This window comes from Monodon monoceros, unplaced genomic scaffold (assembly GCF_005190385.1).
Source record: "Monodon monoceros isolate NGI ecotype Baffin Bay Population unplaced genomic scaffold, NGI_Narwhal_1 Super_Scaffold_21, whole genome shotgun sequence".
Classification (NCBI taxonomy): Eukaryota; Metazoa; Chordata; class Mammalia; order Artiodactyla; family Monodontidae; genus Monodon; species Monodon monoceros.
Genome location: NW_021703778.1, coordinates 153,028,651 through 153,043,386, shown reverse-complemented (window position 1 = coordinate 153,043,386; position 14,736 = coordinate 153,028,651). Strand labels below are relative to the sequence as shown.

Here is a 14,736-nt window from a genome sequence, read left to right as displayed (position 1 = left end):
AGCCAATGTGAAAAAGGCAACCGACTATGGATAAAGCTGGGGGCAGGGCAGTGGGAAGGGAAAGAATCTTGGAGAAGAGAAAGAAGCTCAGAATCCTTCAGGAGCCTGACAGAATGAGATTTCTTGCAATGTGTTTCAATACTGCACCACTGTAGTAGTGAATGACTATTGCCCTCCAAGGTCCAAAGTATGTGAGTGTACCAGATGAGCCAGCTTAATCATAAACCAAGACTGTGCCTCTAAATCGCTAAACAGCCTTTTTGCTTCTAAAGAGACATAGAAACATAAGGTATATAGAATAGATCCAGCTATTTCCTCGGCCTGACAACCTAGAAGATTAAAGAATACAGATACCATCATCATAGCTTCTTTCCAGAGCTGTTAAAATAGAAGAGAGAGAGATGGAAAGGAACAGCTTTCCCACCAGGATATGGGAAATTGGAAACCATGGTTTGGGAAACTGTCGTGCTAGGGGAGCAAGGCCTCTGTGGATGTGAATAATTAGAGGGGGCGGCAAGGAGGCAAGAAAAGTTCTAGAGTTGTAGACAAGTGAAAAAATCTCCACTGTGACTGCCAGGGAAAGCCCCCTGTACTCCTATATCCAAAGGCAATATGAGCTGGATGGAGACATTGTCTGTACTTCTACCTCTCCTCACTCCTCCTTCCTTGTCCTCTCAGACTCTAGGAATGGCTTGGAGCTCCCTCTATTTCTCTCTTTCTTCAGTATGCACTTTCTTCCTCCTATTGATCAAGACTAATACCAATTAACTGACTCATCCTTTCATTCAACAAGCATGCAGCATACACTGAGAAAGTAAAATGTGTCTGGTTCTGTTCTGGGTATATGGAATAAAGAGAAATAAAACAAGGGGCCTCCCCTTTAAAGGAGGAGTATCTAAACTTAGGGAATCCGGGAAGACTTTCTGGAGGAGGTGATACCAACCAGTGTCTTAAAGGAGGATCAGAAGTTCGCCAGGCACAGGAGGTGCATGTGCAAAGACACTGAGGTAGAAAACAGTAACGGGCAGTGTGAAGACACTGACATTTGCTAGATGACCCCAAAAGAGGGTATTCTTACTGCCAATTTTCAATAAATTTTGTCCCAAAGAAAAAAGTGATAAAAGGAAGATCAATAACTAAGGGTTACATTTTTATGAACTTACACTGTAGCTGATTCACTAAATCACCATTTAATCAACCTCATTTACTGCCTTAATGAACAATTAATTCTATCACTTATGGAACAAGGCCTACGCACAGACAAGCTGGAGTTCTCATCTCAAAACAACCATAATAATACTGAAAATTCAGAATGGACTACGAATGTCCCAGGAGAAGCTAACCAAAAAGTGGAAGAGGGGACCACGGCAACTGAAATAGGCAAAGGGAGCTTCCCCCAATTCAAAAACGTTTTTGCCATACATTTTACCAATTAGAGTCAACTGTGTCAACACACTTCTCTTCTTAAGAGCAGAAGACAGAGTAAAAATAGAGTAATGCTATAAACCATTCACCCCTCACCTCGGTGTCTTCCTTATTTCAGTCAATGGAGGCGCCATTCTCTAAGTCAATCAAGCTTTTAGAATCATCTTTAACTCCTGATTCACTCCATGTTTGATTGTATTAGATGCCAATCTTCGGATTATCAGACAGGGTTCTCTGTGGAAAACAACAGAGACTGACTCTGGTTGACTGAAACAACATCAACAATAAAAAGAGTTTTTTAAAGGGCATTTCACAGCTCACTGTGGCAGACAGTGTAGACTGTCTGTGCATTGTCTCAACTTATTTCTCCATTTCCCACTTCTGTGATAGAGGTTGGACACTCCAAATATTCACTGAGTACTCGTTTCCCTCATTTTCCACATTCCCATGTAGTTAGTTGACCATATTACTCAGCTCTGGCCAATAAGATGTAAGCTTAAGTCTGCTGGGGGTTCTGGGGAAGCTTTGGCTCCCCTGGTAAAATGGAAAGGTATACCTGGTGCCAACCTGTCTCCCCTTCCTCTTGTCTTGAACAGAGACAGCAGCCCAAGGGAAAGGCCAAGAGGCCAACAGAGAGTCTTGACACCAACAACCAACATCAGGAGCTACTTATTTCCAGACTTGTTATTTTATGGGGACGGAGGGAAACCTAATGGCCTAAGCCACCACCAGCTGTGTTTTCTGTTTTGGCAGCTGAAATAATGCCAAGCTGACACGTTTCCTGGCTTACTGGGAAGGCTCAAGTCTAAGTGGGCAGCACCAATGCCCAAAAGCACACACCCACCTCTTATTAAAAACCGTTAGCAGGGGCGCTTCCCTGGTGGCGCAGTGGTTGAGAGTCCGCCTGCCGATGCAGGGGACACGGGTTCGTGCCCTGGTCCGGGAAGATCCTACATGCTGCGGAGCGGCTGAGCCCGTGAGCCATGGCCGCTGAGCCTGCGCGTCCGGAGCCTGTGCTCCGCAACGGGAGAGGCCGCAACAGTAAGAGGCCCCCGTACCGCAAAAAAAAAAAAAAAAAAAAAAAAGCTGTTAGCAGTTCCCCATTACCTAAAAGGTAAAGTTCCCTCCCTGGATAAGACATGAGGGCACTCTAGAATCTTTCCATCTCCAGCCCCATTTCCCATTGCTTGGAGCTTCCAAAATATACTGACCTGCATGGAGAACGCGCCCATCACAGTATTGACTGCATCTTACATACAATTTTTAATAAGGATACTGGATTTTTCACCAATAAACAACATATTACATATCAGAAAGGGATAATCTTTTCTAAAACCTACACTATGAAAATATTAAACGCAGCTTGCAAAATTGACATTTGCGTTCATATTAATATAGTACTGAGGAAGGCAATTTAGACAGAGGCAGTGTGTTTCTTCCCAATGTGCGAATGTGCTCAGAATCATTTAAGAAAGAACTTTGTGGGCTTCCCTGGTGGCGCAGTGGTTGAGAGTCCGCCTGCCGATGCAGGGGACACGGGTTCGTGCCCCGGTTCGGGAAGATCCCACATGCCGCGGAGCGGCTGAGCCCGTGAGCCATGGCCGCTGAGCCTGTGCGTCCGGAGCCTGTGCTCCGCAACGGGAGAGGCCACGACAGTGAGAGGCCCGTGTACCGCAAAAAAAAAAAAAAAGAAAGAAAGAACTTTGTGATCCCAATAACGAGGTCCTTCATGACTGCCCTAGATCTCCCTCATTTATCATCCATTTCCAAGGCCTAGCAATAAGCCCAGGGATGCCCGCTTCTTTTCGTTGCTGTTTTGTACAACTCTTCTTCTCAGCAAGGGTTCTAGACAGCTGGTCCAAAAGTGCAGCGATCTATAAAGAACCTTTCTCCAAAGATCAGGAGCCAGCGGTCAGCCTAAACCAACTCATCCTCTGCGAGACAATGGGAGGTAGAAAGCTAAGCGCTTCGACTGGAGGTTATGAGAAAAGAATGCAAAGGTTAAGCCACTAGAATCAAAGACTTAGGGCTCTTATCAGCAGGGGCAGCTTGTTGTGATGCTGCTGCCGAGAAATACCAATCCCAGGGTTATTCTGTGCACTGTATTGAAACCTCTTGCTGCCGTGTGAGATAAAACCAACGCAACAAATACTGATTGAACGTTGTGCGCTGCTGTGAAATGTGAGATTGCTTCTGTCCTCAAAAATCTGAATTACAGCATTGTTAGTATTGTTATTTAACTGTTTTCAACTTGTGTTGAGCACTTGCCATTGGACAGGTTAAAACATTCAGTCCTCACAGCAATCCTATGAGAGTCTATCACTACCCCCATTGGCAGATAGGGAAACTGAGGCTAGGTTTAATAACCTACCTGCCCAAAGTCACAAAAACGGTAAACGGCCGCAATTAACATCTCCTTCAAGAGATGGATCAAAAATTGTCAAGATGCCAAATAGCTTCAATTAATAACAAATGTCTTTGAATGAGTAAAGGAATGAGTGAAAATCCTAAAGTATAAAAAATGCTATAGAAAGTGCCAGAAGGAAGAGGCTACTTCAATCTGGGGTAAGAAGGAGACTATTACTTGAGATCGTATTCACTTTCTGTGAATGGGAGGACAGGAATCTTTTAGACCATTATACTTAAGATGATACTTTATGCACTGGACTACAATTCAACCCACACCCAAGGTGAAGATTCTAAACAGAACTTTTCTTCCCTAGGGACAAAAAGCACTAAATAGAAAATCTCCAAATAGAAACCAAGAGTGTGACAGTGGGGATGAGAAACTAGGATACAAAAATCTCAGATGATTTTTTTTAAACTGACTATGTGGTAAACAATATCAAGTTGAATTGAGAAACTCATTCATTTATTCACCAAATATGTATGTACCAGAGTCTTACCATGTACCAGAGTCCATGCTAGGTACTAGGGAAATATAGGGGAAAAAAATCAACACTGGTTACTTACAAAGAACCTATAATCATATAATTTTCTTACATGTATATAACTGTAGCTTTTTACATTCATGAGTAATTTTGAAACTTAACCAGGTTGTTAATCCAAAGAGTTGTACCAAAAAATAATAGAAAAGTTACCAAAGGGCAAATGCCTGGCAGGCATCTTTGAAAGAAATCTCCAGATGCCTCAAACAGCAGCTTGAGGGCTTCCCTGGTGGCGCAGTGGTTGAGAGTCCGCCTGCCGATGCGGGGGACACGGGTTCGTGCCTCAGTCCGGGAAGATCCCACATGCCGCGGAGTGGCTGGGCCCGTGAGCCATGGCCACTGAGCCTGCGGGACCAGAGCCTGTGCTCCACAACGGGAGAGGCCACAACAGTGAGAGGCCCGCGTACCGCAAAACAACAACAACAACAACAACAACAAAAACAGCAGCTTGAGAAATGTTTCCTGAGGCAGAGACGCAGAGAATATTCCTCTTGCTAAGGTCACGAGCCGATTTCATCTTAGATATAATACACTGGTTGCCTCCACGATTATTTCCTTCCTCAAATTAGAAAGCTCTCAGAACCTGATAAAACAAGATCACTCCCTCTAGCTCGAATAATTTCTGGAAAGCTTAGCTGTTCTCAGCGCATTGGTAAAAGTGCATTTCTAATTAGCATCTCTGAATTGGCCTGTTGTAATTCCAAACCCTCCCTGGTCTTAAAAGACATGACCCCTGTGAACAGCGTACAGGGGCCATCTTTCATATTATATTCCTAATTATGCGCCTACCACAGGTTAAGAAAAGAGTTTTGTTTTCCTATAAAGTGTTATACTGGTCTTTCATAATAAGGAAAGACTCCAGGCAAAAATTAGCATCTGCAACAAAAAGCTGCTTGGTGTTGAGAGTTATTATTTTTTCTTAATTGTGGGTTTGTTTTGTGTGTGTATGTATAACTGATTTTCTTTGCATTTTACCCTGTCCCTGGGTGATGCATTTCTGGGAGATAATGATTGGATAAGGTTAGAGGTCCTCAACTTCTCCAGCTGCTAATTATTTGCCAGATGCATTTCTTAGGTGCAACAGTTATTATTATTATTGCTTATTGTTTAGGTCACAGTTTCCTTTGAAAAATGTATCTCTCTCACCTCAGGGAAAGTGGAACCCCTTAGAACAAGTGGGGACTGGTCTCACGACTTCCTTTAAGAATCAAGATGGCCTGAAGAAGTCGACTTAAACAGTGGCATGTCACTCAGAAACAAAGGCAAAACCTCAGTGGGGTATTTAACTCGGAAATGAGATTTGGACCATTTCTTACAAATACTACCAAGCTTAGCAGCCGTTAAGAGGCCACCTCATAGCACTCAGTCCTCCAGCAATTTCCTACTCACGCATCCTCGAGCGTTCTCAGTGTGGGACCCCTGCCCCTGCCCCTGACCACAGCTGCCTCTGCAAGGAGATCCAGCCAGTCACACTCTCTCCTCCCCTAACCACAGGGCGACTTTTCGTGAATGCTCACTTTGGAGGATGGTATGAGGCCTTTTACAATGGGGGCTGCAGAGAGGTGGGGATCAAGTAGGACTTTGGCATATTTGGAGCAAAACAGCAGGCACACTGGAGATGCACAATAATTACCTAATGCAGGGGTCAGCAAATTTCCTGTCAAGGGCCAGATAGAATCAGGCCAGCAGGTCATGTAGTCTTGGTTGCAACTACTCAACTATTCTACTACTCTTCACTGTAGCCCCAAAGCAGCCACAGGCAATGGATGAACAAATGGGTGCTGACCAATTTGGTCCACAAGCCAGATGTTGCCCACCCCTGATCTACTGAATGAATAAATCATCAGAGAATTCACTTTACTATATAAATGAATGTTCCAGATAAATGGAAGTCTATTCTTTAAATCAATAAATGTTTTACTTTTGCTTTACCTAATTTGAGATTTTCATAAAGTGTATTTCTATACCAGCCTACCTTTTTAAAAAGCATATTCAAAGCATAACTTTTTCCCCCCACATAACTCAGGGTGATCATAAAAGCAATTATATTACAATGCTGCAATTCATTACTGTCTTCTGAGAGTTTGGTGCACTGGGTTATTTAACCCAACTCCAGAAAGCCCCAAACCTCTATTGTTTTTAATCATAGCATCCACTTGTGATTTTTCTGTCTCCTCCCTGTCTAGTGGGCTCTGAGCACTTTCTTTTCCATTCTGCCAGTGTGCCCTTTAGGGGCATTACACTGGCTTTTCTCAACATAAGTCCAAGGAATATCCAGTGCCCAACTCATGCTCCAATATTCCCTACTTCTTCCTCCCACAGAGGCCTGGGACTCAGCCTGCTCGCTCCTCATCCTGCCTTACCAACTTTATCCATCTATGATTCTCCCCTTCCCCTGACCTCAGAGCTGGCCAAAGAGTAGGATACAGCCTCCCCAGTCCCCCTTCCCCTTTTTAAAGTTCTCTAGGGACCCAACCAATCCTAGCATTGAGCTCGAAGTTCAGGACACTGGTAGCTTTCAGTAGTCTCTTCATCAGAAGGGAGGTAGGGAGGGAGGGATAACATTAGCCTTTACATCAGATCCTGGCACATGGCTCCCATTGGGCCAGATACCTGGGAACTAAAAATGTTAAGCTGACTGAACCACCACCCCATCTTCCCATCACCACCATCACCACAGACACACACTCAACATACAATGGTGAAACAAGGACCAGATAATCTCAGTAATTGTTCCCATTCAGAAAGGGGAAGAATGATCAACCCAGATTCAAGGCATGGAGATATAGTCTCCACCTCCCTTCTTGATAGAAGACTCTACAATGTCATCTAGTAAAGCTATGGATGCAAGAAAGGAAGAATTTGTGACCATTTATACAATCTATCATGCTCAATATATTAGAAACATAAACAGAAAATATTGCTGCTATAACAAATTATTACAAGCTTAGTGGCTTGAGACACCATGAATTTACTATCTCATAATTCTGTAGTTCAAAAATCAACACAGGGCTTCCCTGGTGGCGCAGTGGTTGAGAGTCCGCCTGCCGATGCAGGGGACACGGGTTCGTGCCCCGGTCCGGAAAGATCCCACATGCCGCGGAGCGACTGGGCCCGTGAGTCATGGCCGCTGAGCCTGCGCGTCCGGAGCCTGTGCTCCACAACGGGAGAGGCCACAAGAGTGAGAGGCCCGTGTACTGCAGAAAAAAAAAAAAAAAAAAAATCAACACAGATCTCACTGGCCTAAAATCAGATGTAAACAATGCTGCATCCCTTTCTGGAGGTTCTAGGGAAGTGCCTATTTCCTAGCCTCTTCCACATTCTAGAAGCTGCCTGAATCCCTTGGCTTGTGGCTCCCTTCCCGCATCTTCAAAGCATCTATCTGACCATTCTTACCGCATCACATTTCTGTCTGACCATAGCTAGAAAGTTCTCCACTTTAAGGACTCATGATTAGTTTGGGCCTACCCAGATAGTCCTGGATAATCTCCACGTCTCAAAGCCCATAATCTTAATCACATCAACAAAGTCCCTTTTGCCATATAAGGTAATATATGCACAGGTTCCAGGAACTATGGCATGGACTTCTTTGGTGGTTCATTATTCTGTTGACCACACTCAGGAACTCAGACTATGGCAGTTCCATCACATAATGATGCTGTTATGTCAAGACAAAGCTTCAGAGTTTATCAAATCGAAAGAGTCAGCTCAGGCTGCCACAACAGAACACCGCAGACTGGGAGCCTCAAGCAACAGAAATTTATTGTCTCACAGTCCTGAAGACTAGAAGTCTGAGATCAGGGTATACAACAGGTCAGATTCTGGTGAGAGCTCTCTTCCTGACTTGCAGACACCCACCTTTTCACCGAGTCCTCACATGGCAGAAAGAGAGACAGAGACTGAGAGAGAAATCTCTTCGTCTCCTTATAAAGCCACAGTCCCATTGGATTAGGACCCCACCTCTATGACCTCATTTAACCTTGATTACCTCCTAAAGACCCCATCTCCAGATAGAGTCACATTAAGGATTAGGGCTTCAACATCTGAATTTTGAGGGGACAGTCCACAGCAGGAGCTTTCACCTGCAGGTGACCCGTGACGGCAAAGCAAATCATATGGCCAGGCCTGGATTCAAGGAGGAAGCAAAACATTTCTCGAATATTCATGCAAGGAGAGAAGAACTGAAAGTATTGGCAAGCATCGGTTATATCTGCCCAGAGCCATTGGTGGGTTTTAAGCAGGACTGTGACACAATCAGATACATGTAATAGAAAGATCTCCCTGGCATTGTTGTAAAGGAGGAATCCTTGTAATCAAGGAGACTGCTTGGAAGCTCTTGATATAGTCTAGGGGAAGGAAAAGATCAAAATGGGCTATGGCAGTAAGAATGGAAGGAAGTGGTGCATAGGAACTTACACAGTATATGCCAGCAATGGCTTTCTTCTGCAAAACAAATTTTCAAGAATTACACGTTACATGTGCATAACCAAAATTATCGGGGAATGGGGGAATGTGCTTTCAGTGACAAATGAGTCTCAGATAACTTAAAGCTTAAATCTTGGAGTTGCAAACATGTTTATTTTAACTGTTTGGGGATAAAAATCTTTGTAAGCTTTTACAGAATATACTGAAATGGTTTTGGACGCTGTCAAGTCATCATTGTGAATATCAGTTTGTGTGCTGTGCTTTAAACAGAAAGGCATTCACATGTTTTCCCCTACACTCTTCTCCTTTTTCCGTATTTTCCATACTCTTTCTCCACCAATAGAAGGTGGCTGAGGGAGGTAAAGCACAAGAAAATTTCCATCAGTACAGGGAAATTCAGTAAAGTGAGTCCCTGAGAAATGTAAACTCAAGATGCAACCAAAAAGATTAATAAGCAGATTTTGAAAATCAAATGGAACCCTTCCTGTAAGTAAGAGAAAGCTACAGCCTGAATACATTCAAGGAAGAAATTCCTTGACAGAGTGGAAGTTACTTGCATGGATGTTAGAAGAAAAAGAGGAGTCCAAGAGCAGGAATATCAGTTTATCACCGACTCTGTCCAGGAGCAGAGTGTGCTCTGTCCAGCAGATATGAGTATTCTGGTCCACTTGATAGTATAGTCGTCTTCATAAATTAATATCTGTCATTGTGGTTTATACATTAGTCTCATGTGAGTTTGGTTATAGTAAGTTGCTAAGAGATTGATTCCCTCTGATTGTGCTAAAAATCCTGCTTCAAGTCTACATAGATATCTCAGTTTGGGTCCTTCCAAAAGAAAAGCCTGAGACAAGAACTTGGTGTAAGTAGTTTATTGGGAAGGTAATCCCAGGAATCAGAAATGAGAGAGGGGAAAAAGGAGAAAAGGATGGAGAAGCCAATGTAGGGTCATACTATTGAGGTCACTGCTTTAGGTACACTGGGACCCTCTGAGAAACATACAGAAAGCCTAAAATTACCTGCCCAAAGGACTGGAGGCTGGAGCATTTATCCATTGGTTCTCAGCCCCCACTGGTTGGAGGTGACCCCCAAGAGTGTTAAATACACACACACACACACACACACACACACACACACACACACACACTCTTACTTCCCAGCTGTGCTTGTGCATGCTAAGTGGACTCCTAGTCACTAGGACCAAAAGTGGAAACACATGGCAGACGCTTCAAGCAGAACACTGTTAGCACAAGAGAAGCAGATCACATAGAGTGATCCCCTGCAAACACAGCTAAAAGCGAAGGTGGTCTAAGGGGATGCGACACAGGGCACCAAGGGTGTCTGTAGTGCTGGGCAGCCCTGCATGAGTAGCCACCTGTTAGCTTTTCTATCTCACTGCACGCTAACGAAACCATTAAGGGAGACTTTGCTCCCCAATCATAACTTCAGTGCATACCCATGAGGTCATTTTGTCTTGCTTCTCAAAGTACCATAGTTAATCTTGAATCTAGAGTTTCCTTTTCCATTGTAAAAATTGGCAGTAGACTTATCAAGTTTCAAGCTGACATTAAGCTGCTTTTGTGCTACAGAAGCAAGTCTGCCAAAGAAACCAAGCCTTGGATATAATTGTTTTTAAAAATCCTTTAAACCACTTTCTCTTTGGGTGGGGAAAAAACTAACAAGTTGTGGGCATGAAAGTAAAAAATAAAATAGAGCATCAAAAAAGAAAGTGCAAAAGCTCTGAGGGGGCTTCCCTGGTGGCGCAGTGGTTGAGGGTCCGCCTGCCGATGCAGGGGACACGGGTTCGTGCCCCGGTCCGGGGAGATCCCACATGCCGCGGAGCAGCTGGGCCCGTGAGCCATGGCCGCTGGGCCTGCGCGTCCGGAGCCTGTGCTCCACAACGGGAGGGGCCACAGCAGTGAGAGGCCCGTGTACCGCAAAAAGAAAAAGAAAAATAAGCTCTGAGGACTCATGTGAGAGGCAGGATTTGGTTCCCCATAAGAGCAACATGGCTACAAGGCATTGCTGAATACTTGTGGTTACAGCAGGATCTAGGCAACTGGACTCTGCTCCCTCATCAGTCCCTCCAATGGTCTGTTTTGTGTTCTTATTAACATGAACTTAGAAATAAAGCAAATCAGAGTTCAAATTTCACCTTCATCACCTGTTGCCTATGTGATCTTGAGCAAGTTATTTAACTTCTTAAACCTCAGAGACCTCGTTGGTAAAATACAGCTAGTAATTGCTCATCTACAGGACTATTTTGAGAATTAAATGAATTATACAGGTAAAGCGCTTTGGGCAGTACCAGACAGACTGTAACTTTCAACGTTGGAAATGCCGAGCTATGGCGGCGGCACCCTAGAAATACCTAACGTGAGGTCAAGCACGGGGTAGAGGCTTCATAAATACTGATTCCCCTTTCAGATGCGTTTTATAGGAGCTTTACCAAAACTGTGCAAAGTAAGGCATGACTCATTCTAAAATAAATGTAGAAGATGGTAACTCAAGGGGTGCTTTAAATTCTCTGGAAAATTTAAGAGTGAATAAGACAAATTGTTTCCATAAGGCCATGTTTAAGACCAAAAACAAAATGCTTGAGTTCACACCATCTGTTCTGCCCTTTGAGGCCAGCTGACCGCACCTTCCCATCCCCCCTTCCCTTGCCCCCTCATGGGAACACAACTCTTTTCCATGATTCTCCATCCCTCCTCATGTGCATTTGACCTGCTAGACTTGACTTCATTTCCCTGATCCAAGACCCTCATCCCTACTCCAGCTCCAGCTCTATTTCTGAATCTTTTGAATATGGCAACTTTCTAGACTCCTCTTTTAACTTCTTTGGACTTCAGATACCACTTGAGTTCACTTGTTCATCATTCAGTCATCCCACAAATATTTATGGAGAGCCTCTATGGACCCCACAATGTTCTGGGCCCTGGGATACAGTGAAAAACAAAATACACAAGTCCCCTGCCCTAGATATTTTCTAGTCTAGTGCATAATAAAATGAGCAAATTAATACACAATGTCAAGTGCCCCACATTTTCTCAGAGAAATTCATTCTTGCCTCGCATCCTGTAGACCATACAACAAAAGGACTCTCCCCCAATCCCCAGGATGCAGACCCATATTTATGCCATTCTTACCATTCTATCATGGACCACTTTCAAGAGGATCATTTTCCACAAAGGTCAAGGTGCAAGCATGCCAAAATTTTACCCACTACTGGAAAAAATTAGAGGAAGGGGTATGGAATTTTATTTCCAAGGCCTCTTACAAGGGTGACAGTTGCTTCATCTTCCCTAAAGAGCAATTACAATAGTCCATTCAAGATTCAACAGATGGCTAATACCCTGAAACGATGGCCACTGTGAAGTTTTACCTATGACACCGGATGATTTTCTATCCTTTGCTGGGTTTAGAGAGAAGCACCTGGGATACAGAAAAGCTTCCTATGAGAAATAAGAAAAGAGGTCCATGATATGAAATTGTGGCTCACGGCATCTCCAGTGACACACAGGCCAGTCTGAGGCTTCCTTTTTTGTGTTATGCCCACACCTTTTAAACTTTGCTATATTTCCCTGCTGCTTCTACTGCCAAGGTTTCACTGCACCAGTCAACCCCAGACTGTCCACAATTCTTCCGCAGTCCAACTGTTAACTAATTTGATGGACCCTTCCCTGCTGTCTCCCTCCAGGTGAAGAAGTGACGACTTCTTCCTAGATTAGCAGCCATTTTAAATGATAGCCCCCAAACTCAGCAGATGCTAAAAGAATGCTTTAAAAATGTTTTTGGCACGGTTCAGTTGGAGAACTACATGGACACCTGCCCTCTGGTCCCTCCTCCGACAGCATTCTGGGAGGACGGACAAATCACACCTGTGAGCAGCCACATCATGATGAAATAGTGAGCTAGCCAGGAACACTGCATTGCCCACGGCTGACCACACATATTCCTGGCCTGTCAGATTGAATACACTTATTTGTTTCTGCAAGGCAAAGAGGTTAGGACTGCTACTTTCATTTTAAGCAACTGCCAGGCAAGATCAGTCCACGTGGACTAGAGGTAAACCAGACCACAGAACTTGGGTTTCATTCCCTGGCAGACAACCAGACCTCAAATTATAAATCTGAAGGTCAACCTCAATGCTTTTTCCATCCTCTATATCCAATTAATGCCCAAATCCTCTTGACTCTATTTCTCAATGTCTTCCACATCTGCCTTCTTCTCCAACCCCACTGACAGTTCCTTACCTCAGAGCCATTTCACCTTCCACCTGGATCACTAAATGATCCTCTTACCACTACCCTCATTCTCAATCTCTGACTCTCCAATATTTCTTCCACATTGTCACCAGAGCAACCTTTCTAAAATGCAAAATATATTTTATTACTGATCCTCTTAAACGGGTTTGGTGACTCTTCAATCCCTACAGAATAATGACTAAACTTAATCTTTCAAACAAGCCTATGATCTCACCCCTGACCATTTATCTGACCCTCCTGGAAAACCATGCTTGTGAACTCCTTGAGATTCAAAACACACTCCCATGTGTCCACTCCTCCAGCCTGAACTGGCTTCCCTCCCAAACCCCATCTCCTACCTGCAAACAGCTTACTCATCACTCACTACTAGACAATAATCTTTAGGGCAAGGGCATTATGTAATTTTTCTCTGTCCCAGCACTTTGCTTGGCATGTAGTAACCACTGAGTAAGTAATATGTGTTGAAAGAATTAATAAGTTGAAAAGAATAAATCAAATGTCTCCTGGCACTAGAGACATGTTAGCTCAAATATCTTCTCTCTCATTACTACTATCACTTGTTATTTAGTCTCATATGACCGCAACTGAATCATAACCATCGCCACATGATCTCATCCCTTCAGATCCACATCTGACACTGGTCTATCTAGCACACTGTTCCACATTACCAGTGTTCCAAAGGGACAGCTCTGACCATGACATCTGACTGTTAAAACCCCTGTAGCACTCCCCACTGTCAATTCCATGACTTGACATCCTGTGGCCTCCAGGTTCTGGTTTCAACTCACCGATTCAAGTTTATTACCCTCCATTCTTCCACAAGCCCTCTGCTAAACAACCCACCAAAGTCAATGTAACTTCCTAACAAACACATTTTAGTCATGCTGTGTCTTTTGCTAAAAATTCCTTACCAGTTCAATCGTCATCATTTCCCTAGATCTACCTCAAAAAGCATCTCCTTCCAAAACCTTCCGTGATCACCCCTGTCAAAAAGGATTCCAATCTTCTGAAATTCTATGGCATTTTTTTCTATAACTCTTCCAGGCACTATCAAATTGTACCTTTATTACAATTATTGATGAATATATTTCCACTCAAATGCAATTTCGCAGTCATTGAAGGCCATAACTCAACTTTATCCATCGTGTCATCAATAGCAGAGTCCAACACATTCTCTTGCAGGTAAACTCTTAAGAAAAAATTTAATTAGTTATTCAGTTATCTAGCCCACTAAGAGCACAGGTCATTCTGGATAATAATATTTCTTACATATATCAGTGCATGAATGTACAAACCCCATGTGCTGTCGTTTTTGCACCTCACTACAACCTCACAAGAGAAAAAAGGAGAACCTTCGTTTCAGAGAGAAACCATAGTTCTGTTAAATCTTCAGGGTTGTTCAGTTAGTACATGGCGGAGCTAGAACTTGAACCCAAATGCCCAAGCATTATATTCCACTGGCTTTTCCCCACTATTGGTACCTTGTACAGAAGCCTACTGCCCCCCCAAGGTGTGCTCCTCATGCATGTGAATCCAGTAAAAGCAGCACTGCCCCCACCCCAAGCTCCTTTCCAACTTTCCAACTTTCTCCAGGGCTTGACGTGCTTTAAAACAGAAAACAGTGTTCCTGGCTTTTCCCCCCATCCTCTGCCTGGGTTCGTTGGCCTGTTGAT

At 43.7% G+C, this 14,736-nt stretch overlaps 1 long non-coding RNA gene across 5 annotated transcripts in view; it reads right to left on the bottom strand.

The window, feature by feature from the left end:
- LOC114904153 overlaps positions 1 to 4,596 on the bottom strand; it is a 199,460-nt gene extending 194,864 nt beyond the window's left edge. For all 5 annotated transcript variants that reach the window (XR_003795870.1, XR_003795867.1, XR_003795868.1 and 2 more), the window contains exons 1-2: positions 2,270 to 4,596; positions 1,522 to 1,659 (exon numbers count right to left, since the gene is read on the bottom strand). This is a non-coding gene — a long non-coding RNA (uncharacterized LOC114904153). The remainder of the gene's footprint in view (positions 1 to 1,521; positions 1,660 to 2,269) is intronic.
- Positions 4,597 to 14,736: the final 10,140 nt, after the last annotated feature.